Source organism: Rhinolophus sinicus, chromosome 5 (assembly GCF_057876585.1).
Source record: "Rhinolophus sinicus isolate RSI-liver-muscle chromosome 5, RSI-T2T, whole genome shotgun sequence".
Taxonomy (NCBI): domain Eukaryota; kingdom Metazoa; phylum Chordata; class Mammalia; order Chiroptera; family Rhinolophidae; genus Rhinolophus; species Rhinolophus sinicus.
Window position 1 is genome coordinate 101,564,301 of NC_142505.1, and position 26,229 is coordinate 101,590,529.

At 36.7% G+C, this 26,229-nt stretch overlaps 1 protein-coding gene across 6 annotated transcripts in view; it reads left to right on the forward strand.

Moving 5' to 3' along the window:
• Window positions 1-26,229, forward strand: part of TENM2 (teneurin transmembrane protein 2) — a 1,142,683-nt gene that overhangs the window by 73,409 nt on the left and 1,043,045 nt on the right. For all 6 annotated transcript variants that reach the window (XM_019740872.3, XM_019740888.3, XM_019740899.3 and 3 more), the window contains exon 2: window positions 16,253-16,364. The gene's annotated coding sequence lies outside the window, so the exon portion shown is untranslated. The remainder of the gene's footprint in view (window positions 1-16,252; window positions 16,365-26,229) is intronic.

Here is a 26,229-nt window from a genome sequence, read left to right on the forward strand (position 1 = left end):
GGCGTAATGATTGTCAGAGTGTGTGGTGAGTGCATGCTTAGTTTTGTAGGACATTGACAAACTGTCTTCCAAAGTGGCTGTACCATTTTGCATTCCCACCAATGACGAATTAGAGATCCCATTGCTTCACATCCTCACCAGCATTTGATGCAGTAAATATTTTGGGTTTAGGCCATTCTAATAGGTATGTAGTGGTATCTTGTTATTTTAATTTGCAATTTCTTAGTGACATATGATGTGAGCATCTTTTTATACACTGACTTACCATCTGGATATCTTTGGTGAGGTGTCTGTTCAGGCCCTCTGCCAAGTTTTTTAAATTGTATTTTTCTTTTCTTTTCTTTCTTTCTTTTTTTTTTTTTTTTTCATTTTTGTACTGTTGAGTTTTAAGAGTTCTTTGTGTATTTTGGATAACAGTCTTTTATTAGATGTGTGTTTTGCAAATTAAATACATTCTTCCAGTTTGTGACTTGTCTTAATCATTCTCTTGATGTTGTCTTTCATAGAGCTGAAACTTTTAATTTTAATGAAGTCCAGCTTACCAATTATCTCTTTTATGGGTCATGACTTTGGTGTTGTATTGAAAAGGAAACAGTCATAGCTAAAGTCATCTAGGTTTATTTTATGCTACCATCTAGGAGTTTTATAGTTCTGTACTTTACCTTTAGTTCTATGATCATTTTGCATTAATTTTTGAAGAAAGTAAGGTCTGTGTTTAGATACATTTTTTTTCCATAAAATGTCCAGTTGTTCCAGTACCATTTGTTTAAAAGATTGTCTTTTCTTTATTGTAGTGTGTTTACTGTTTTCTTAAAGATTGATTGCTAATGTTTGTGTGCGTATTTGTGTGTGTGTATGTATGTGTATATGTGTGTGTGTATGTATGTTTCAGTTTTCTGTTTTGTTCCATTGCTGATCTGTTTGTCACTTCTTTCACCAATACCACATTGTCTTAATTACTATAATTTAATAATAAGATTTTGATTTAGCATTGAATTGACTGTGCAGAGCAAATTGGGAAGAACTGACATCTCGGCAATTTTGTCTTCTTATCCATGAACATGGACTATTTCCCCATTCATTTAGTTATTTTTTCCTATCTTTTATCTGAGCTCTGTAGTTTTCCTCATATATCTCTTGTACATATTTTATTAAATTTATACCTAAGTATTTAATTTTTAAGGGGTGCTAATGTAAATGGTATTGCATTTTAAATTTCAATTTTCACTTGTTAATTGGTGCTATGTAGTAAAATGAGAGGATTCTGTATATTAACCTTGTATCCTACAACCTTATTATAGTGTCTTATTAGTTCCAGGAGGCTTTTCTTTTCTCTATTCTTTTGGAATTTCTACATAGATTATTGTGTCGTCTGTGAACAAAAGCAGTCTTATTCCTTCCTTTTCAATCTATATAACTTTTATTTCCTTTTCTTGTCTATTGCATTATGTAAGACATCTAGTATGATGTTGAAAAGCATTGGTAAGAATGGACATCCTTGCTTTGTTCCTAATGTTAGTAGGAATGCTTCAAGATTCTCATCATTAAGTATGATGCTAGTTACAGGTTTTTGTAGATATTCTTTACCAAGTTGAATAAATTCTCTACTATTCACAGTTTGCCGAGAGTTTTTATGGTGACTGGGTGTTGGAATTTGTCAAGTACTTTTTCTGCATTTATTGATATGATCATGTGATTTTTCTTTAACCTGTTGATATGATGGATTACGTTAATTGATTTTTGAGTACCGAACCGCCTTGGGATAAGTCACATTTCATCATAGTGTATAATACTTTTTTATGCATTGCTGATTCAATTTACCAGTATTTTGTTGAACATTTTTGCATCTACATTTATGCATAATATTGTTTTGTAGTTTTCTTATCTTGTAATGGATTTTTTTTTTGTTTTAATTTTGGAAGCATGGTAATAGTTGTTTCATAGAATGAGTGCAGACATATATCCTCAGCTTGTATCTCCTGTAAGAGATTGTAGAGAATTAATATAGTTTCTTCAATAAATGTTTGGTAGATTCCATCAGTGAGATTTCTGTTTGGGAAGATTACCAATTATCAATTCAATTTCTTTAATAGATATAGACCTATTCAGATTGTTGATTTTTTTTTTTTTTTCTGGTGTCACTTTTGGCAGATTGTGTCTTTCAAGAGATTTGTCCATTTCATCTAGGTTATCAGATTTGGGGGAATAGTGTTGTTCATAATATGCTTTCATTAACCTTTTGATTGCCAGTCATTGAATGCTTGTTATAGATAATTAATGATTCAAGTTTTTTTTTTTTTTTTAGTTAAAAATGTAATTTGGTGTATAAATTTATACATGTGGCAATTTAGTCAATGCATATATCTTTGTCATATCTTTAGAAGTATCCAAAATATCTCAGATACTAAAATTTTTGTTTTACACATATTGGTTCTGGTTTAAATTTAGAAATAGTTTACTACCATTGCCTTGGAATGAGAGTGTCAACCAATGTTGCCCAAGAAAAAAATAAATTCACGTAGAAATATAATGTCCAGTGGAAGTACCAATATGAGCTACATATACACTATAAGCTTTTATAGTTTATAAAAATTATAGTAAAATATAAAATGTAAAAGAATGTTTTATTTGTAAAATCCATATTTAAAAAAATAAAAAGAAACACATTAAACTAATTTTAGTAATATATTTTATTAAACTTAGATCCAAAATATTTCAACATGTAATCAATGTAAAATTATTAATAAGATATTTTATATCCTTGTTTTCATACCAAGTTTTTGAAATCTGGTGTGTATTTTTTATATTCAGCACACCTCAATTTGGATTAGCCACATTTTAAATGCTTAATATCTCCCATATTGGGGAACACAGTTGTAGACTATCTATAGTACAGTCAACTCTTTTTGCTTACTAAAAATACATATTCCTTGATCTTATGATCTTACCCCACACTTATTACATCAGAAACTCTGAGGGAGGGTCTACTGATGTGAAATTTAAAAATTTAAAGATTTCTTCCACTGGTTCTCCTGCATATTAACATTTAAGAAACATTTTACTTCTAAGGGTGGCAAATAATTAATCCCTCTCACTGCCTCACACACACACACACACACACACACACACACACACTCACTGTGTTAATCCTAGTCAATTCCTATTTTCCTGGAAGAAAGAGTAAATTGACTTTCTTCCTTCTCTCCTTTCTCAGACGTCTAGTGGTGAAAAACACACACAAAAAGTGCTTTGCACGGTGATAAGAAAAAACAAGTAATCTGACAATTGATACATAAAAGAAATGCTGACAAATACTACTCTATTGGGTTAGTTTGAATTTTGAATAATTTGCAAGACTGTTTTAGATGTTCAAAGTATAAATTTCAAAATACACGTCCATACGCATTTTGATAGAAGAATACGTGACAGTCATCAGATGGTTTCATTGGAGCGCTTTTGTATTTTAACACCAAAGACTTCAGTTTATGAGAGAACAGGTATCATAGCGTACTGGTGGTTGAGAGCCTAGGGTTTGGTATCAGATAGAGCCAGGTTCAAGGTCGAGCTTCAGTTTGCTTAGGCTTTAAAAGAAGGGTTTGTTTAATTAATTAAATACAAGACTGAGGACAGGCCGGGCAAGGGGGAGGAGGGGTGTCACCCCAAAGCACAAGTTCCTTGACCCGCCCACTCCAGAGGCCACAGTTAAATGGCCGGAACCAGGCTCCGATGACCGTCAGACCCCTTGGGCCAGAGCTCTGGACAGGGGCCAGGAACTAGAGCTCTCAGCTTCCTCGGCCCTCAGACCTGCAGCCCTAAGCCCCTGCTCTAGGTGTGTTTTTGGATAATACGGTTCATATCTCTGTGCTCTTCCCTGTAAAATGGGACTGTTGAGAGTGCTGACAGCCTAGGTATGATTGTAACAATAGAACGGGGTAAAATGCAGAGGTATGCAGTGCCCACCATGGTATAGTTCTTGGATGTTAGTGCGTAGTCCGTGTTTTACCAGCCAGGGAGTGAGAATGTAAACCCTAATGCTCCTTATATGTGCACCTGTTTTTTAAATGTAGTTGTTAGAGTTCAAATTCTGAGGACGTCTGCATTGTGGCGATGCTAAACTGCCACTCATGCTGAAGGTGGGCAATGCTGTCCTGGTCAGTCAGTGGCTACTTAATGGGATTTACCATGGACAGAGATAATTTAACAGGCACAATTTATTAGACCCCCTTTTTTAGAGGGAAAACATTTTCAGTCAATTTTATGCTTAAGGGTTCATGAGGCATTACTCAATACTTCCGAAAGGGGCTTGGGACACAGAGACATGGGAAGAATGGCCCTAATATTTTCTCTCACAAAGAGAATTATCACATCCCCAGAAGTGACAAATGGGAATGAAAGTGAAAGAAAAGAGTAAAAAGCATTCTAATGTCTTAAAAGAATCATTCCATCATTCTTCCGGTGGCAGGCGACTTTTTACACACTTCTATTGGTGAAGCAAATACAAACTGAGTTTTTGTGTTAAATGTGTTTACTTTTGCATCCCAAGCAGGAACACAGACAGTGTGTTTCAATTAAAAGGAACCCTGGAGCAAAAATGTGTTACAGTCATGGGTAGAAGCAGAGTGTGTCATTATCTCGTAGGCACAGCAGTCAAGATAATGAACAGCTAAGGAGACTGGACAATGGAAGGTGAAGTATGACTTGTCATGAAACTGTCAGCGGAATCCAAGCTCACTTTCCATTAGTAGGTGCCATGAAATTGTAGGGATGTTCTGAGTAGCTGGAGAGAAAACTAAAATAAAAGTGGCCTGATTGTACTTAGTAAGTTTAAGCCGAATTTAATATTTTGCCAGTGTTACTAAAAGCTTAAATCAGTGATTTTGATGCTTAATTCCTCCTATTCTGTGATTGATAGTCTGGATTTATCTTTTATTGCCTTGACCTTGAAACAGAGATTCCTCCAGTAAGTACATCTTCCTTTGAGGGGATTTTTTTTGTTTTGTTTTTTGTTTTTTGTTCTGGCTTTGTTCTTTAGTATGGAATGTAAGGTTCATATAAGTTTTGGAATTCTGTCCTTGTTGAGGGGCGATAGGATATTTTATAAGTTACAGTGAGAGATGATGGGCTGCAGATGTATCCGTTTTGCATAAAAACAGATAGCTACTGAACGGGATCCAAGTGCAAGCATCCCTGATGAATACAGGCTTAGATAGCAGATAGGTCCAAAGAATGATAAAAGAGAATTAGGTTGGATTTCAAATGAAAAATTCATTAGTACAATGTATCCAGGAAGAGACACTGGGAAAAAAAAAATCATGTTTGGTGATCGAAGGGATCCAAGAATAGTAAGTATAACTATTTTGGTTCATTAATTTATTCATTGAACATGTATTGGATACGCACTTCATGCCAGGTATTGTTCGAGGTCCCGGAACAGGTGAATGACATGTGAGGCCTCCACTCTGATGTAGGGAGAAAGAAAAGGGATGAAGAAACAAGTTAACAGAATAATTTCACATAGCAGTACGTAAGATGGGCAGAGTAGAACAGGGTATTATGGGAGAGTGACCAGGGATCCAGGCCAGCTGCTCGATGACAACCTCTCAGAAGAGAAAGTCTTTTCAGTGCAGAGGGAGAGAAAGCTACCAGCAGGGAGAAAATCTACACGGATTCAAGTGTGGACAGAGGAAGGATGCAGAAAGGAGCTATAATCTTGTCCAGCTTCTTCCTTAAGGCTTAAATTCAGCCATCTTCCCCTAAACAAGTCAGAGTCCCACCCAGCCATTGACGTTGAGAGCTTTTATAGTTGGTCTAGTGGTGTCCCCCTTCCCATATCCTCTACAAAGTTCCAATTGATGGATACTGTCATTTTCTGGAAAATTCCTCAAGGCTTTTCACTCTCTTTAGCGCTTCTGTAAGAATGTCTCTGCCCTCACAATGTCAGGCCACCTTATGTCGGTTCCTAGAGCCACATGTTGACTCCCCAGAGAGAAAACCTTGTGTCTTACAGACTCCATATGTATCAAGCGCCCAGGGCCAGGCACAGGATCAACATACTGTAAAGGTTTTCAGCATCAAAGAAAGAATGGGAAAGAAAGTCAAAGAGCTAAGCTGTTAAGTCACATTCTCATGAATAGTTCCTGAATATGCTTCTAGGAGCTGCCATGTTCTAGGTCTAGGATAGATTGCTAAATATGAACGCTGACATTTCAAAATTTCTGGGTCTCAACCTTGGAGACTCTTATTCAGTGGCTCTGAAGTGATACTGGTGAATTTTATTTTATTTTATTTTTTAAGTTTTTTAGTTGAAACTCATCAGTAAGCAGTTTTATAAGTGCTACTGTGTTTCCCCGAAAATAAGACCTAGCTGGACCATCAGTTTGAATGCATCTTTTGGAGCAAAAATTAATATAAGACCCGGTCTTATTTTAACTATAATATAAGACTGGGTCTTAAATAATATACTATAGTATAATATAATATAATATAATATAATATAATATAATATAATATAATATAATACCAGGTCTTATATTAATTTTTGCTCCAAAAGATGCATTCGAGCTGATGGTCCGGCTAGGTCTTCTTTTCGGGGAAACATGGTATTAGACTAAAGAGGGAGAAGGGAAGAAACTAAGATTTACTCTGTCTATGGGTGCCTTGACTTTTATTATTTGTTTACTAATTTACTCTTTTAATAAGTGGTGTATTTGAATTGGAGCCAACAATCAAAATTGTTCTCATTGTATTTAAGAAGATAGCAGACAATGTGAAAGTAAATTTTGTTGTTTAAATTCAAAATTCAGAAATTAAAAGGAGCAAGACACATGTCTTCCCTTTTTGAAATATGTGCAAAATCTTCCTGTCTGTATCAGCCCCCATCCCCACAATGAAATCAGTTTCCTTAATTTCCAGACAGTGAGACAAATGGAATCATATTTAATAGTGTATATGTTCACTTACTGAAAGCTTTGAATTGTTAGGATTGTAGATTGGAATTCAACTTTCCCCCTATTGAATGCCAGCCTGGTGAGTTGCATTAATAACTGTGGTTGTGTGTGAATGTAAATGGGGGACATCTGGCGATATCAGGAGATCAAATGCTGGGAGTCTGCACGATGACTCTCATCTGTTTGTCACCCAGCAGGTGTAATGGATGGCAGGCAAGTTAATGTACAGATCTCATATATCGAGGGGACAAGTTTCCTGTGTGGTTTTAAAGGATCACAGCTCAAAAGGATCACAGCCCCAGATCAGTATATGGAGATGGGAATGGGGGCAGGTGGAGTGGATACTTCCCACTGCACCAATTTCTTTGGTCAAATTGCCACTTTCTAGCCTACAGGCATTTCCCTTGTCCCATTTCAACAAACTTCCACAGCCCAATTTGTTATTCAAAAATTTATGGAATATGTATGTTAAAGTGAAAAGGGTACATTGTGCAGAAAAGGGAAGCAGCTTGTAAGCATATCATTATGTGTGAGCCATGGGGCCCACAGATGGCACTTCTACTCAGAAACGAGAGTGGTGCCAAAAGCTAAACTCTAAATACATTTAAATCACATATCTTTACTTAAAAATGGAGTATTTTGGAAAGAAAGGCAGATGATATTTAAGTACACAAGTGGTATTCTTTTGTTCCTCATAAAATAGAGCCCTTTACAAAAGTCGCTACCTTCTAAGTGTGCAGTAAGCCTTTGATTCCTCAAATTCCCCACAGGATTTAGCTGCAGTTCAAGGCTCAGTTCTTAATAGGATTAGCCATTGAGGTAGTACCTTGCTAGGAGAACAACTCTTCAAGTGTCCTTACAGTTATTGAAAATTCAAGGATGTGTTTTGATTACTATATTCAATGCTAACTTTGTTTTGCACATTAGAAATAGTAACACAAAATTATCATGACATACGGGCTTCTTATTTTAATTGAAAATAAATTTAGTTCTTAGACTGTGCCAATCTTTAATTAATTAGGGGGAGGGTAACGAACGGGAGGAAAGCATTTGTTTGCTACTTAATACAATGATTTTTCTGGGAATATTTTTTTTTTTCATCTACAGTAATCATGCTGATTTGTTGTTTAGAGCGTGGTTATGTTTACTCTTAATGGAGAATTGATGTTTTAAAGGGTACAGTTCATGTTGGTGAGACTAACGCAGTAAATAACCAGTTCGTTTTTATTTCTTCTTTTGGAAGAGTGTCACTGTTTTCCCTAATGCCACATATAATGAGTATTTCAGCTCTGAAATTGATTTTGAATGCGTACCCTTAATTTTATTGATAACATTAGTTCTGACAGCAATACGATTAAAATAGGCATTATTTATATTTAAAACATTTAGAATATAACCTTAACCTTTTATTTTAATATTCTAACATCTTCATCTGTTTAATGATTGCACTTGTGGAAAATCCACGAGTATAATTATATCTGTATGACATTTAGTATATAGAATCTTTAATTTTCAAAATATTGGGAACACATGTTATTTTTTTTTTTCCTACGAAAAATATTTCTTTTTTTTTTTTTTTTAATTAAATTTATTGAGGTGACAATTGTTAGCAAAATTACATAGATTTCAGGTGCACAATTCTGTATTACATCATCTATAAATCCCGTTGTGTGTTCACCACCCAGAGTCAGTTCTCCTTCCATCACCATATATTCGATCTCCCTTACCCTCATCTCCCATCCCCCACCCCCTTACCCTCTGGCAACCACCAAACCATTGTCTGTGTCTATGAGTTTCTGTTTCTCATTTGTTTGTCTTGTTCTTTTGTTGTTTTGGTTTATATACCACATATCAGTGAAATCACATGGTTCTCTGCTTTTTCTGTCTGACTTATTTCGCTCAGCATTACACTCTCAAGATCCATCCATGTTGTCACAAATGGAACACATGTTATTTGCACATTTCTCTACCTCCTTCTCCACACGTCTATTCTGAAATGCTCAACATAGAATAAACCGCTTCGAATTCTAATGGCCTGTATTGAGTTGATGTGTATGTGCGTGAGGGAGAAAGTGTGTGTGTGTGTATGTGCGTGAAGAGAAGAAATATGAATTATTTTTAGAGGAATACAATTTCATTATTTTCAGCCAAGGACAAGTAAAACATAGTTATGACTGAGTAAGTGTTGATAAATAGAAGTCCACTGGTATGTATTCTTAGTACAGGTTGCATCAATTATCATTTTTAGTAAATTCATCGTTTCAAACCGAGCATGGATAAAACAAATTCAAAGGTTCTTCAAAAGTTTTTGTACACAGACTGGATAATTCTGCTGATTCTTTTTTTTTTTTAATGTCCGATGCTGTCTTTACTTTGAAAATGTATCCTAGACCAGCACTGGGCACAGTGCATATATTTGGAAACCAAATTCCTTATAGGCAGAGTGCTCTAAGCTTTTCTCTCTGGCTTCCTTTGCTGTTGTATAGCTTTTGGTAGAATGCTGTGCTTATTCCGTTTTCCAGGTCCTGCTTTCACCAGCTGGGTTGGTTGATGGAAAGTTTTAGGTGGTTGTGTCACTTGCTCACTTGAAAAACCCTCCCTGGATGGTGAGAATGAGTAAGCAGGAAAGAGGTTTGGCTGCCTCCATATGGGGGAGTGAATGTGAGGAACAGCTAGATAACCCTTTGTGGGAGATTGTGGGCAATAGTTGGGGGGAATCAGAGGAACAATTAAGTAGTGGACTCAGAAGTCAAATATGATAATTACTCTGTTACAATAGGCTGGGGGTATCGGTTAAGAACAGACAGCTACTCCACACAAAGGTCAGACTTTTTAGGATTTCAAAAGCATTCTTATTCCATGGGTTAGTTCTCCATCCACCCGTATTTAAAAAGAGATGATGATACTTTTATAAAGCTCTTTGTATTTGTCAGTGCAGATCAAAATCCCCTGGCATGTTTCGATGTAAATTCAACCCCAAGCAATGTTTTTTGGCAAGTTTTTACATTTTATTTGATAACTTCCAAATTTCTCAAAAGGACCCAAGTACATTCCTCAAGGGAAAATAAACAATCAGCAAGGGAGTCACAGTTTCTGGTGAGACTTACAGGTTTCTGCTTATACCAATTTGTCTTGAAAATAGCATATTGTCTCCAAAACGACTCAGCAAATAAAAACAGTCCTTATATGTATGACCTCGTACTCTTTTGATTTCACTCTAAGCTTCCATATGAGTACTATTTTATATACTTCAGCAAAAGCAAATGAACCTCAACTATCTAGGAATTAATTATAATTAGTGACTGATTTCATGTTTTCTTTTGCATTCCTTTTTATATGTGTCCCTCTGAAACAAACATTATTCAAGGCATGCAATGCACAATTATTAGTTCAAGTTGAAGTGATTCTGTATAAAATTGGCCTCATATTTATTCATTTAGAAAATGAGCAGGGAGAGAGTGCATATTTTATAAAACTCCAGTAATTTCTGTATCAGATAACTCTTAAGCAAAATAAGGTTCGACCCTTTCAAAATTGCTTAATGACTTGATATTACACAGAGAATCTTTTTACAATTCTATAGAATTTTTTTTTCCTTCTATTGAAGCCTCTGAACATAAGCTTTGGATCACAGATCCTGCATTTGAATGTTGAAAGTAGGATTGTGTTTTCTTTGGTTTGGTGCATCTTTACGACAGCAACTACATATTCTGAGCAAAATTGTTCCACAATTTGACAGATTATTGTGGAAATCTCTATATGTGAGAGAAGATAATTTAAATTAATTGAAATGTTATCGTAAAGAGTGAAAATTCAGAGATTCTGCATAGTGAGAAAAAGCAACTTCTTCAGCCAGAAGTGGTTTTGGAGGGAATCAAACATATTATAAAAATAGAGATTTGCTATTTTTAATGTATTGTAAGCATACCTTGTTACTTTGGCTGCCCATAATTTCTTTGTCATGTTGTTGGTCAGAGCCACCAAAGACCGCGGTCTGCTAATTAATCTCTAACGTGTATCCGAGAGTTCTTTAATCTACTTGTCACAACCACCTTTGGGCTTTCAGATTCTTTGGGAGGCTTCTGGGACCTCTTGGTGTTTTGAATTTTTTTTTCTCCTGGCTCCTTCCTCCCAAGATCTGATCTTACTAGCTTGGGGATATCAGTGAATTTCAAATAGCATTTGTGATTAGGCCGCTCTCTTGCTCTACTGTACAAATTTAACATTAAAAGCAGATAAAACGCGAGCTTCTCCTCCGCCCCGCAGCCTGAGGGTCACATCCACGTGGATTGGCCTCATGCTCCCCTCATGATAAAAGGAGCGAGGCACATTGAACAACCATAACTTCATTAGAGAGATTTCTTTGCATAAAACTGTCATCTTTTAGGGTATTTGTATTCAGTAGCTTTGCTGTTGTGTGACTTGTGGTGTGTCTTTCTGATGTGTATTACCAGGTTGCACAATTTCAGGAGTTGGCTTGCAGCTTATACTTGAACGCACCTTCCTCAGCATCTGATAGGGAGCCTTCTACAGTGTTAGTGGTGGAGCACAGGCATGCAGATGTGAGCTCAGAGACCTGTTTTCCTGAACTCCTCTCATCATCTAGGGAAGGGCTGGCTGTTCAATAGAAGTATAATGTAAACCCAAAGTGTTATTTTAGGAGTGTTTTTTTTAATAGGCATATTAAAAAGAGTAAAAAGAAATCAGTGACATTAATTGTATGAATATATTTTATTTAACTCAATATACCAAACATTATTTTTCAATATGTAATCAATATAAAATATTATTGAGACATTTTATGTTTTTTATAGGAAATCTGTAAAGTCAGGTATGTGCTTCACATGTATCGCACATGTCAATAAAGACTAGCCACATTTTAAGTGCTCAGCAGCCAATAGCCATAATGGCAGGTGGCTACTCTATTGGACCGTCAAGTAGTATCTGCTACGTACCGTGTTTCCCCGAAAATAAGACCTAGCTGTACCATCAGCTCTAATGAGTCTTCTGGAGCAAAAACTAATATAAGACCCAATATGATATTATATTATATTACATTCTATAAGACCCAGTCTTATATTATATTAAAATAAGACTGGGTGTTATATTAATTTTTGCTCCAAAAGACGCATCAGGGCTGATGGTCTGGCTAGGTCTTATTTTTGGGGAAACACAGTAGTTACTACTCAATTCAATATCTGTCAAATAAATACGTGAATGATACTAGTTGACTGGTTTTAGCATATCCAGATAATTTTCCGCATTATGAAATTATTTTCTTGCATGTCCAAATATCTCCATATCATATTTCCTTATTAAGTAATGGAGATATCGTTCATTTGGACTTAGAATATTCCTTTTCTGAAGAAGGCAGACGTTCCCAAACAGTTACATGAGTAGTAGAATGCAAAATGGCTTGAGTATTCTGAAACTCATTCATTTGACCTCATTGTTTCACGTTTTTCTGCTGTGTGGCATGAGACTCATATGCTCATATTTTATGTCTGTGAAATCTTTATTCATTAGAAAGAAGTCAATTAATTTGCATTTACTAATCTCCCATTCCTTACACTGTAATATCATTCTCTTTATATCTAAAGGGAAAATTGTTAATGTTTCTTTAAGCCTATAAACTTAATTTCCATTAAGGGAACTTGTAGCTTGAATGAGTATAACAGTATTTTGTGAGTTGTATTCCTGTTGTCTGGCTTTTTATAGGTTTGTCTATGTCACTTCGTTTTGTTGCATTTGTGTAAAATATGTCATGTGGTATTTGTTTATTTATTTATTTTTTTGATTTATATGGAAAAGTCCCTCTAAAAGATGCAAACTTATGTATCCCTAAATTATCCCTATGTATCAATAATATTTAATTAATTTAGATTGCTCATTTTATAATACTTCTAAATAGGACATTTACATTTCTCAAATTTCCTATAAACATTAAATGAAAAATTAAAATAATTTGACCGTGTCAAAAGGGGACCCAGATTAACTGCCATCACTAATCCAGAAAGTAAATTTCTATTATAGAAAACGGTTTGGAATAAAAATAGATGGATGGGTTGTCCTGTTTATGCACGATTCTGTCCATTCAAGGTGAATATATTTAGAGAAAGACGACTAGTAAAAGGATACTCACCAAAATGTAAGCAGTGGTTATCACTGCCTGACATGCTCTTGAGTAACTTTTGCGCTCTTTGATTTTCTTTAACTGTACCATTTTATTTTACAATAATGCTTAAAAGAATATTCAAAAATAAATATGAACAGATAGCTCTCATTGTAGTTATATAAAATCCCAGGCACAAAATATGACAGAAATGTGTATTCCAGGAAAAATATATATAAAGATTGGATTTGTTTAGTTGTATTATAATTTAATTAATAAGGTATTTAATTTCGATCAATATATAAGCTTTATCTGATACATCCTAATGAAGGCGAAAACTTAATAAATGATAACATTTAGTAAATGGATTGCCTTAAATAATCATTTGTTATGGAATATTTAATGAGTGAGATACACGGGTCAAAAAATCATTTCCATTTATTCACTTAAAAGATATTCATAATGCATATAATATGGGGTGAGTTTAATACTTTAGAGATTAGTACATTTTCCTTTAATTCTATTTCACTAATAAAAATAATAGTAGTTAACATTTACTGTGCACCAGTTGTTGTGTTAAATAAATTATCTATGTGATCTTCACAACAAGCCTATGAGTTAGATATTACTATTATTACACCCCTATTGTACCCCAGAAGAATCTAAGAAACATAGAGGATTATAAATTGTCTTTAGATCCGTGGCTATGACGTGTCTTTATCACATGTTGAACTAGGGAGCCCAGTGGTTTAACCATTATGCTGTATTGAGTGTACTATGTATACTGACCATGGCCTGTTTTGTTTTACATTCTAGCAGCAGGCTTTTCAATTTATAATTAACATGGTAGAAAAAACAAAGCAAGTAACATTTTCTGTTGCCTAAAATTCACAGCTGTCTTATTATAGTTTTCTTCTTATTATAGAAAATTCTTAACTTATCTTTAAAATAAATTTGGGATCGAGCTGAGACAAGTATCTGACTCAAGTGCGGGCTCACGTGCAGGTCGAAAGGCGAGGGGCCGTGACTTGCCCAAAGCTGCACAGCCAGTCAGTGTGCTGCTTCTGTTGAGGTTACTTTTATGACTTTGTTCTATTCCGAATTTTAAAAATAATTTTTACATTCAACCCGTTGGTGAATCGTCTTCAAAATATCCTTGCTAAAATTTCATTTAGTAATAAGATTGTTAAATTGTGGCTTTTAATAGCATTAAAAACTAATAGTCAAGGGAGATTAAAGGACCGGAGTTACACAAGTGAGTAAACAGACTTGATTATAAGGACACCTAATTATTACAAGGTAGGATATAATTAAGTGCTAAAGTTGTGTGATATAAAGACAATAAAGGCTGCAGAGTTTCTAAGGAGGAAATCAAAGGACCATATTTCTTTGCTGGGTTCTGATTACCAAGTTGAAAACTTGAGAAAAGTAAAACAAAATAAAAACAAAGCAAGTTTACATGAGGTCTTATAATTCTGTTTAGTCTTGTCAATTTGTCTTTTAAAGACACAGAGTCTGGATAAGACAGTTCTCCATCTACCATTCCCTTCTAATCAGATTATTAAGGTATCATAATAAGTAAGATAGAGCAAGGAAAGCAGAAATTGTGATCAACATTTGCTGTATGCCTACTGTGTGCCAGAAACCTTTTCTTATTACTCAATTTTGTGTGGTACGTAGGTGTTTTGCCCTCCTCCCATTTTTCAGATAAGAAGACTGAGGCTGTGAGCATCTGTGGAACATTGCATGATGTTGTAGTTACTAGTGGTAGAGACACAGTTCACATTCAGGTCTGCTGTGATTGAAATTCCATGCTCTCCATTGCATTGTGACAAGCCCTCTTACTTGTCGGGAAGACACTAGCACCCGATATCGATTCCACATGACCAGAGATCTTTGTAGAAGGCACACAGGCTTTTCAGAGTGGTCCGGGAAGATAGAACCATCAGTATGAAAACACTGCTTGCCACTGTGAGGCGTGTGACTAAGGAAGTGTTCTAGCCCGCTGTGGCCGTTCATAGGAACTGGAGATGGATCAGCCAAATTGTCACCTTCAGCTCCTCAGAGCATCTTACACTCTGTCTGGGAATGCTGATTGACGAAGGGCTTCATCTTTACATGTGGACTTGGGCAAAACCAGGAAATTAGAGCTATTTGTTTTCAATATGTGTCACTCCTTCTCTGTTAGGACTTTCTCTTTTTGAATTAACACCAATGCCTCTGCGAACTTAGGGAATCACACTTTGCCTCACTGCCCAGTCTTCTGGCCAGAGAAGAAGAGAACCTAATGAATAATAAATGTCTCATTGTGGATTCATTTAATCATTTAATGGTTAGACTTTTTTTTTTGTTTGGAGGGTGGGGGTTTGCATTTTTCTAAAGAATCAATCATTAGGAGATGAGCCCAAAATCTGTTGATGACATTTCAGACATGTGTCATTGGAATGGTGGTACCAATGACAATAATGACGGTACGTAGGAATTGAAGGGGTATGCGTCAGGCACTGTACTACGTGCTTTTGATAGAGGTTTGTTTATTTTTCACAATATTTCTATGAAATAAGTGCTATTAAATCTCCATTTTTAAGTGGTGAATGCTTAGGTCATTTGCCCAAAACAAGTTGTGTTGGGGTCAGTGGGACTTTTATGATACATAATATACCTCCACTTCCTGTTGACCATGTTACTAAAGAGCAAGTATTTGAATTTAAACGTCAGCAAAATGATGCTCAAATTGTATGGATGAGCAAACTGTAAATTTTAAGATGAAGTAAATCATTTGGAAATGCGAAGCACAAACTTAAAATCTGTATATTTCTCGAAAGATGCGTTTAAACTATCCTCCCATTCTAATACCATGCATTTAAGTGTTGATTTTATAAACAGCAATACATTTGAAGGATAACAAATGGGTACACTGTGTGGTAATTTTGTATCTTAATGGTAATGGTGTGCCATAGTTAAAGTGACTGAACTAATTAGTGTGTTTTATAACATATTTTACATGCCTCTATTGAAAGGAATTTTAAAGGGTAAGGTGTGCAATTTAGCTCATTTAGCCCCAATCCCAACTTTCCTCCATTTTGAAGATGGATGATTTTTATTTGCATTTTTATGCTTTTTGTTTGTTTGTTTTGTTTTGTTTTATGTGCTCATTTGAATCTTATCTATTTTCTTTTTTTCTTTTCAACAGTTACATCCAGCTTTTTATTGCCTAGCAGTCTGGGGCTTGCTTCGTCACTGGCTTTTCTGTGGAGCACTCCTGAAAAGTTCACAGAATTGTGCATCGCTGATCCACGCTTTTGGTGAGTGGAGTCAGAGCTACAAGTTTGCATTTTGCTCTGCGTTAAGCTGTGTTTGCATTGGTGACCCAAGGTGCTTTCAGATGGAACATAAAATAGGGCTTTTCCAGGTCTGTGTTGGAAAGTTGGCTTCCCCCGCTTCCCGCCCCCCTGGCTTTTTTTCTTACGGACAAAAGTAATTTACATTGTTATTTTCTCTTTCTGAAGTCTGCTGTTGTGTCTCCCCATCCCAACTCAGTAGAATGACTACAATTCTTCAGTGGAGCATTTGCCTCTTTTCTACCTGGATGGGTCCCCTTCCATTCCCCTTCCTCTTCCCCTGGTCTCCACAAATAATTAGACCACCACACTTTTCTTATTTGCTCTGTACACATGGGCATAAAAGATGATGACTGGGATTAGTTGGACCACATAGCATCTCATTGTAGTGTGTAAAGACCATTTGGATGGCAAAACCTCGCCACCTTGATCTGTTTAATGTTGTTAATGTGTACAAGCAAAAAGAAAAAGGAAGCTGGTGAGCCTTTCTAATGAGCCTAGTAAAATCCTCTGATCTGGCATCTTCAGTATATTTCTACAGCATCTAGCACCATATATCAAATGTCTTCCTAAGTCTCTTTCTTGGGCCTCTTATATCCATTTTTCTCTAGTCTTTTGCGTTTTAGAGCTTGCTTTTATATGTTTTACAAGCCAGATCCTACCAAGATGGCTCCCTTTTGGGTGGGGCAATTAAAAGGTTCTATGAGGACGGGTAATGCATTACACAATTCTAATTTGGAGATGGGGAGATCTGACTTCACTAAAATACTACTCATAGCATAATTTTAGTAATTTGAGCATGTAATTTGCTTTGTGGGCTAGGATAAGGTATGAGAGGAGACATGATAGAGACTTATGAGTGATTAGATGGATAAATGCAAAAGGTATCTGAATTGATGCTTTTTCACTTCCTTTATTACCGCTAGCAGAAGTTTTTTTTTTCTGTCCAAATGAGGCTATGAGTGAAGAGTAGGTCTTAGGTGGCTGTGGGGGTGAGAATGGCTTTAAGGGAAGGGTGACAATGTGAATACCCTCATGAAAAAGGTGGGCATATTGTACAAATCAGATAGCCTGGTTGGAACCGTCCATTTAGAAGTACTTAGGGAGCAGATAATAGGATGCCTGAATGAGAATCTCCTGAAGCTGTCGTGACAATCAAAGTAGATGATGCAATAAGTTACTTATCCTGGTACTTGGATACACCGTCAGAGATAAATGAATGTCACCAGCAGTTCTAGCTTCACTGCGCTGGCAAAGAAACTGGAATTCAGGCAACTTGTTTGAAATCTCCCTGTCCAGCACAGCTAGCTTTCCACAGTTTTTCTTGCTGTCCCCATATGCTTCCTTAGTGTGTGGTCTGAGTGGGGACAATCTTCTCTTAGAGCGGTAGTGGTTTCTTTTTGGATTTCATTATGCTTTGATTCTGAGAAAGGGCATTCAAATGAATAATGCTCAGTACACCTTACCTTTCTCAAACGCATGGGTGTTTCTAGTGTGTTGGTGTTTAGAATCAAACTGGATTGTGTCGGGAAAGCTGGAATTTACTGGACATATCTTTGACTTCAAGGTTGCTAGTGAACAAAGCAGAGCAAATGCCATTCTTTCCCAGGACATCCCCCAGTACCATGTTCTGTCTTGGAAGTTTGGGACCATTGTTGTTTTTTCTTTTCTTTCTTCTTCTTTTTTTTTCCTTAAGGAAATATCACCGTGTACTTACGAAATCCATTATAAATGTAGAGTTGTCAATTTTGGAACAAATAGGAGTGCGTATGGTGAAACAGACCTAAGATTCTGGCATATCCTAGGCTAGCCCATCTGTCCTCTCCTAGAGCAAGTGACAGATCAGAAAACTGCAGTTAGAGGAGGTGAGTTTGATGGGACAGGACCTGGAAGCATGAAGCCTGCCATGGGGGATGTGGCCTGTGTTTTGGATTCCTACAGGATTTTTCTGACCTTGCTAGATCCAACAATCATCCACTATTTTTCCTCTTTTGTGCTCAGCATCCTAACCTTATCATCTAACCTGTGACTCAGTTTTCTGATATAGGTGGGTCTTTGGTACCTGGTAGTCAGGAAAGCAGGGAAACAATAATGAGTAGTATGTGGATGTGTGGAAAGGCTACCGGGTCTTGGGAACGTGTGTAATCATGAAAGCACGCTGCCTAATACGCTGCCCAACACGCTGGCCTGGAAATGGAAGTTTTCTCAATGCTCTCATTATGTTGTGTTGTCGTTCAGTTAGGGCCGTACTTTGATAATTTGCTTCTGGCACCGAGTATGTTTTACATTTTGTCTAAATAACAAGACAGTCAGTCAGTTAGGCAGGACTTGGCTTGCAGAAAGCTACTACCAACTTTTAGAAGTTCTTTGTGCTAACTGTCTGGCATTATATTTTACTCTCCATTGAACTTGTTTTCCAGAAATACCTACCTACTTTGAAAAGGACTCTGCAAGGCTTCTGCCCTCCGCTATTCGTTTAGAGGGTAATTTTTCAGCTCTAATAGAATAAATGACACTGGCTTTACCAGGCAATCGGAGGCTTTCTAAGCATAAGCTTGTGTTTTCCCAGATTGTTAGTTTCCTCCCAGCCCACCCCTGGTCTTTTCCTTTTCATTTAGGCTTATGCCTGACGTTTTAAATACTACTCTCTTTGCTCATAAGAAGCAGTATACTATGGTATACAGCTTTTCCGGCCAGGGAGCTACCTTAAACATTTCTATGGTTCTTCTTTGCTTAATTGGAAGTAGTGCATAAAACGTTTTTTCTTTCATGTTGGATTCATAGAAAATACTAGATTTAAATGTAGATTTCCATTGTTCTAGGGCAGTCATATCTGTTTTCAGCCATACTAGGATGAAACACAAGATGTGATTCTGTCCTCACTAAAAGTATACTTTTTGACTATTTTTCACTAAATGATGGACATAAAAGAGAAAGAAACTTTAAAATCGCAGAAAAAAATAAAATCCCGATACTTTGAAAGATTGCCTTTGATAAGGGTTAAACAGAATGGATGTTTTTTGATTTCTGTTATTATTAAAATAGAACCCTACGTTAGGTAGACATTTTGGGAAAATCAACAGACCTTCGTCAAGGCTGTGTTTTCAGGAGCACGATCCTCAATGGGTGATGTGTGGATTTAATTCCCTGTCATTAGACTACAAGCTGACATTTTTCACTTTCATTCCATTTAAAGAGTTCATAGCAATTAATATGTGCTTAACATAGAAATGACCAAGTCTCTTTAAAAAACTAAGATTAACACAACTTTTCTGTTTTAAGATCCACTTCTATGTAAGAACTGAAAGTATTAACATCCTATTGCAAGTATGACACTGAGCTTTTTTTTGTCCTATTTCTTTCTTTCTTTTTCTTTTTTTTTGCCAGCATAAAAACACCCTTTAATACTCAACGGCTAAGTGCCTTTTGAGATTTTTTTTTTCCTTTCCTACACTACATGCCTAAGTTCTCTCTTAATACTGTGAGATTTACAACTCGTTTTCTTTAAATATTTCACATTCTTTCACATAGAGCTGTGCGATACTACACATCTCAAAAAATATTGTCTTGGAAATGTAAAGAATGAAATAGAACTTATGTAAGTAGAACTAATATATGATGCTTTAATACAACAGTGTATGAAGGGAATAAAAGGTAGAAAGGAACATTATTAATACACATTTAAATTTTATTACTTTTGAACATCAATTAGTTATTTAACCATAAAACGAAATCATCTTTAATCCTGAAAACTGAGGACCTGAGAGGTGAAATGTCTTGCTAAAGTTTGCCCATCTAAGGAGGGAGAAGAACCATACTTTTTAGTACAAACTGTTAGTACAGATATTGATCCACTTGCTGAAATTTATTGGACAAGAAAAAGTGGGGGATTGTTCTAAGAAAGACATACATTTTATTATGAAGACTGTTATCTGATAAACTATGATCTAGTAAAGTCACTAGTTTATAAAAGAACAGTTGGATCCAAATAGTGTTTCTGGCAGACAGAATAAGTGAAAGTTACCTGCTACCTGCTCAGATGGCTAAAGATTTTACTAATATTTGTGGAAAAGAATTTTAAGATTTTTCATTCACTTAATTTTTAAATAGACTCTCTCTCTCTCTCTCTCTCTCTCTCTCTCTCTCTCTCTCTCTCTCTCTCTCTCTCTCTCTCTCTCTCTCTCCCCCTCTCTCTCTCGTAAGAATTCCCTTCCTAAAGTTTGCATTTCAGGAGATGGCTCTGGATTCCTAGAGAAGACAAGGTAAAACATCTCAAAGACAGAGAGACAGGATGTAAGCTTTTCTAAGAAGGGATTTTGGGTTTTAAATCTAAATCTTTTACGATATCTAAAAGCCTTTTGAGATCAACGGATGAGGTTTTGAGGATTCGTAAAAAGAGTAGGTGAGCTTTGAATTGTTACTAGAGTTGCAATGCTATTCTGATAAAGACTTGATTTGTAAAACCAGTACAGTGGTTTTTAATTCCATGTTTCCCCGAAAATAAGACCTAGCCGGACAATTAGCTCTAATGTATCTTTTGGAGCAAAAATTAATATAAGATCTGGTCTTATATTTTATTATATTATAAGATCCCGTGTTACATTACAGTAAAATAAGACCAGGTCTTATATCAATTTTTGCTCCAAAAGATGCATTAGAGCTGATTGTCCAGCTAGGTCTTATTTTCGGGGAAACACGGTTTCACAAATAATTGGGTTGCATCCTGCATGAGATCCAGAAACTGACCCAGCCGTCCAACTATATTATCCTCAATTTGCTTCTGTATGTCAAGGAGAAGATCTCCAACTAGGATGGAAGTCAAAATATTCCTGTATTAAAGATTTAGAGTTGTGTTTCTTTGGAATGTTTTAGTAAATCCCTCCACAGTGGCTTCATAATGTTTTTCTTTCCCTCTTGGCACAGAGTTTCATTTCAGCTGTGGGAGAGGCATTAAAAAAAGTTCCTATCAAGCTCTGGATATCAGCTTCCAGTTTGGCCTATTCTGACCATAGAGCTAGTTAAAAACAAAAACAGAAGCAAAAAACAAAAAGCAATCATTCTGAATACCTTGTCAGGTTTTAGCCAAGATAAACAGTAAATATTCCTGGCATTACCGAATAACCCCATGGACACAAGTGGGGTCCCCAAAGAGGGCGCAAAGATCTGGAGCCTCCTAAGATCTGGAGCCACTCCCAAAGATAATGAAAATAAAGACTCAGACAATTCCCTTGAAAGCTGTCCACTTAGATGCAAATGGGGTGCAACTCACATTTCTATTCCACCATATTCTTGGGGCCTCCAACCTGACGGTTGTCAAGCCAAATTATCAGGACACAGAATGAGGCAAACAAGGGGCAAATAGCTGGGAGAGAAATGATTGATAATCAATGTTTTTTGCCTGTCAATCTGAATTTGGAAAGGAAGGGACTACTTGAAATTTTTCTTTTGTCCTTTGAATAGGTACCACGTGGCTAGAGATAGGGAGAGCTACTTTGGTAAGAATATTCCCCCTTTGTCAGCTTTTGCGTTTCCCCAGGATACTGTCTAGGGTCTGAAGTGAGTGGGGTGTCCCAGTGGGTCTCATCCTGGATACCAGAAATTATAGAGGCAAGAAATTCATTTCCCCTCTACCCTTTTAGTGAGTGCCTGGCCAAAGGCACCTGGTAAATGGATAAACTTGTCTAAGATAGTTAAAAGTTCTCAGCTGTGACATCTGTAATTCAAGATTATCTTTGGTAAGGTTCACCTGCTTCTTCAGCCTTACAACAAAATTGTATTCACCTGAGACCTCAGCGTGACCCCAGTTTGGCTCGAGACCCGGTCTGCTGTATAAGTCGGACCCAGTCTGACTCCTGACCCTGTCCGGTTTCCAAGTTAGACCCAGTCTGACACCATTCATTTTCAGACTCAGTCTGGAAAAGAAATGCTCAAGGAAAGCCTAAAAGCTAGTTCATAATGGAAAAGCTGTGGAGCTAGAATGAGGCATCTGAGAGGAACTTAGCTACCACCCCCAGCGCAATGAGAAAGCAGTGAGCCCAAGGGACTCCACAGGTACCTATTTTCGGTTGTTTGTTGCTCCTGGGGTCTGTTGGGGGTCTCCTTCGGTTTCCTCTTCTCTGACATCAGAACTGTTAAAAAAAAAAATGAACAGAGGCCCGTTAAACATTTTAAGAGTTCATTTGAGCAAAAATGGATTCTAATTGGGCAGCGTCAAACCGAAAGTGGTTAGAAGTGGTCCACCGACAGGAGCATGGGGAGAGATTTTTATGAGAAAAGTCAGAAGCAGACTAAGAAGATCTTTGTGTGGCTGTAGCTTAGAGCATAGTTGGCTTTTTTGTGGATGGTTGTCCTTAGTGTTTTGACTTTGCAACCTTGAGGCATTTGCAGGCTTAGATTTTGGTTTGCACGTGTAGGCTGCCACAGCGTTGGGGCCACAAGGTCTAATGGCCTCCTTGGATATTTAATTTGACATGGTTATCTTCCATATGCAGTGTCTTTCATTTGGAAGTAATTTTTATAAGTTGAGCAGAAGGGAGAGTGTCTCAAGGACTGGTATTTTCTGTTCAGGATTGAGCAAGATGTTTTAAAAAGTCCATAAAGTGTAAGCTACCGGCGCTGACCTTCTAGGCAAATTTTCAAAGATTAAAAAAAATAATAATAATTGTCCTTGGTATTGGTAAACATGTGGTGTGAAGGGTTACCAGCCACTGTCTATGGGAGTGACTAGTGCTGGGGATGTTAAAAGGCTTATAACTTTTGAACCTGTTATGACACATTTATCGTTATATGCTAAGGATCATTACTGGGCAGAAAGATGCATCTGGAAGGATGCTGTTCCCTTATGAACCATGTAAAATAAGGTCAATTTGGAAGCAACCTAAATGTGTACCAGTAAGCGTTTGACTAAATAATGACATCAAAATGTTGAAGTACTGTGTAGCCCTAAAAGGTTTATCCTCTTAAAAGAATATACAAGAATGTGGAAATACTGTTTGCACAAAAGTGTATATAGCCTGATCCTAGTACACTTAGTTTTAAAATGTATGGAATAATATAAAGGAAAAGGTGAGAGAGACATACTAAGATATGTTAATAGCGGTTGTTTCTAAGACGATAGTGGGTCATTTGTATTTTCTGTTTTATGTATTTTTTCTATATTTTCCTAACTTTTACCACAACTTCTGTAACTTTTATAATCAGAAAATAAGTAAGGGAGAAGATAAGTGAGCGCATATTAGAATGTGACCATTTTTCGGCCAAATTGCAAAGCTTGTCTTGGTTGTTCAACCATCACTTTACAAAAATGTGAATATCCTATTTTTATGAGTATTTAATATCCTCCAGCTGGAGATGGTGCCGCTCCTATCAAGTATTGTGGACAGCCAACTTGAAGAGGAAAAATATCCTCAGAAAGCAAAAGACACTGTTCTTTCTTCTATTACTTAGATCAGAATTCATCTTCTTAGGTACTGCTGTCATACCTTTTTCATTTTGTAAATTATCAATTAAAAAATTCACTAAATGCCCTTTTGTGTGCATTTTAGGAGGCTATAGTGTGTTCAGTGATATGTGGTCGAAATACGTAAGTCTGTCTTGCTTTCTAAACGTTTCAATTACATCGGGAGAACAAGTTGGATCTTTAAAAAATGAACTAAGTGAAATGAAATTCAGAGGAAAGAGTTATTGTAGTTATTGTGGGCAGAACACATAAGGGAAAGCGTCGGAGGATGGATGGTGCAGGATGAGCTGCGAGTAATGGCTAGGATTTGATAAGCACACTGTGGAATAATAACAAGGAGTGCTTCCTGAGGGCCGATTACATACAGCTACTGTGCTATCATTTCACTGCAGCCATTTCTAAACATTTACCACAATGTTATCCAGGAGTTGATATCATCTCATTTTAGAGATGAGGAGAGTGACACTCAGAGATACTAACCAACCTTCCCAAGGTTAAATGGCTAATGAATGATAGCAGAAGGATTCAAATACCATTTTTCCCCCTCCTCCTCTTCCTCCCCCTTATTGAGTCTTTATGCCAGACATATAATGTCATTTAATTGTCACCTCTCAAATGTTCGGTTTCTTCTACAAAATGGTGTTAAAGTGGCTTGCCCAGTATGGCAAAGTAAATGGCGAAGCTGGGAACATGGTCTGTCTGACTTAGAGTCGAGAGCTGATGAGTGACTCCTCTTAAACTTGATAACGCTGAGCTTGAACACATTATTAAACTTTTCAGGGCTGCAAGTTCCTTTCTAAAACTGCCTCCCTCATAGGCAGTGAGTTACCATGTCCAAAAGTGCTGAAGACAAGGCTGGGCATATAGTAAGTCTCTATCGTTATACTTTTTGTTGTTTTAGTTATTAGTAGTATTCTCAGCAGTAGCGACAGCATCCTTCTTTTTATTGTCATTGTTAGACCACTATTACCAAAAAGGCGAAGTGAATATCACCAGTGTTACAGGAGGACATTAAATGATTAATAGGACAGTGAGGAAGTGATTCCCGTTTCAGATGTCTCTGCTGCATGCTTTCCTTCAAGGCAAGCATCTCAAGTTGCATCTGCTGTGACTTTAAGAACTCTATTAAACTTGGTAATTTCTCTTCATTAGAAAAAATGATAGCAAGCTTGGACTCCAAGCTTTCATTGGCCAACAGTATCTAATTTGAAATTAGGAATACTTTAAAAATTAAATTTATTTTTATAGCTATCGTACAGTCATAGCAAATAATACTATTATATATATATATATATATATATATATATATATATATATATATATATATATATTTAACCTCTTATAATTAACTTCTAAGATAGTATGTTTAAGGAACATAAGTTTATCAAGGCAAATATTAAGGAATAATACTGATGGTATGAAGTGGTGGCCGTTGGGAAGGTAACGATGGAAATATGGTGGGGAAACTTTACACCATAGGAAGCTGGCAAGAACAAAGCATGGAGTGAGCAACTTCCAGGGAGGAACCCCTGGGACAAGAATCCAGAGTTTGAATAGAGAATTAGTGGAATATAAGGTTGGTAAAGCTCTCAGCTTTCTCATTTTACCATGAAAGGGTGAAGCCATGGGTTTGTGGGGCACCACTGCTCTCTCTAACGTCTTGTTCCTTCTAACCGGTGACCCTCCTCTCTAAACCACAGAACTCAGGTGAAGGCTGTCTATGGCCACTTCTATTTATGATTTAAATTCAAGCAAGAAATCTTTTTGGAATAGCTCATTTGATTCAGCCTTTCCACCAGGTGAATCTGAGATCCTAGAAGGCAACCACCGTATCTGCCTCTCTTATTACTAAATCCCCTGGACCTAACCAACTCCTTGGGTCATAGTTGCTTAGTAAATAGTTTCCTAATGAATGAGTGAATTCTCTCCACTGAGGGTCCTTCACTTAGAAAATTCATTTTATATTTGTGTGAGTATACCTAAGAACTTTGATGGAATTGCCGTAGAGAGAAAAAGTGAATGGATTCAAAATGTAATAGATGCACGACCTTCAATGAGGTCAGCTGTGTCACTGAAAAAAAGTCTTTTAGAGATCCTCCAATGTCAGATGAAACATTGGTACCACGAATGGAGATATCGAATCAATTCAAAAGTGCACGTAGATGTCATTCCTGAACCACTAGTAGGGGCTTCAGGAAATAAAATGTTACTAACCACTGAGTTTTCTTAAAGGAACAAATCAGGTTTAATTGTCAGGAATCTTCATCGTTGCCAGCAGTGGGATGGAAAAGCACGTCAGTAGGGAGCAAAGAGATTACGCTCAGGCATAGCGGCATCGCTATCTTCATGGGACATGAAACAGGATGATTC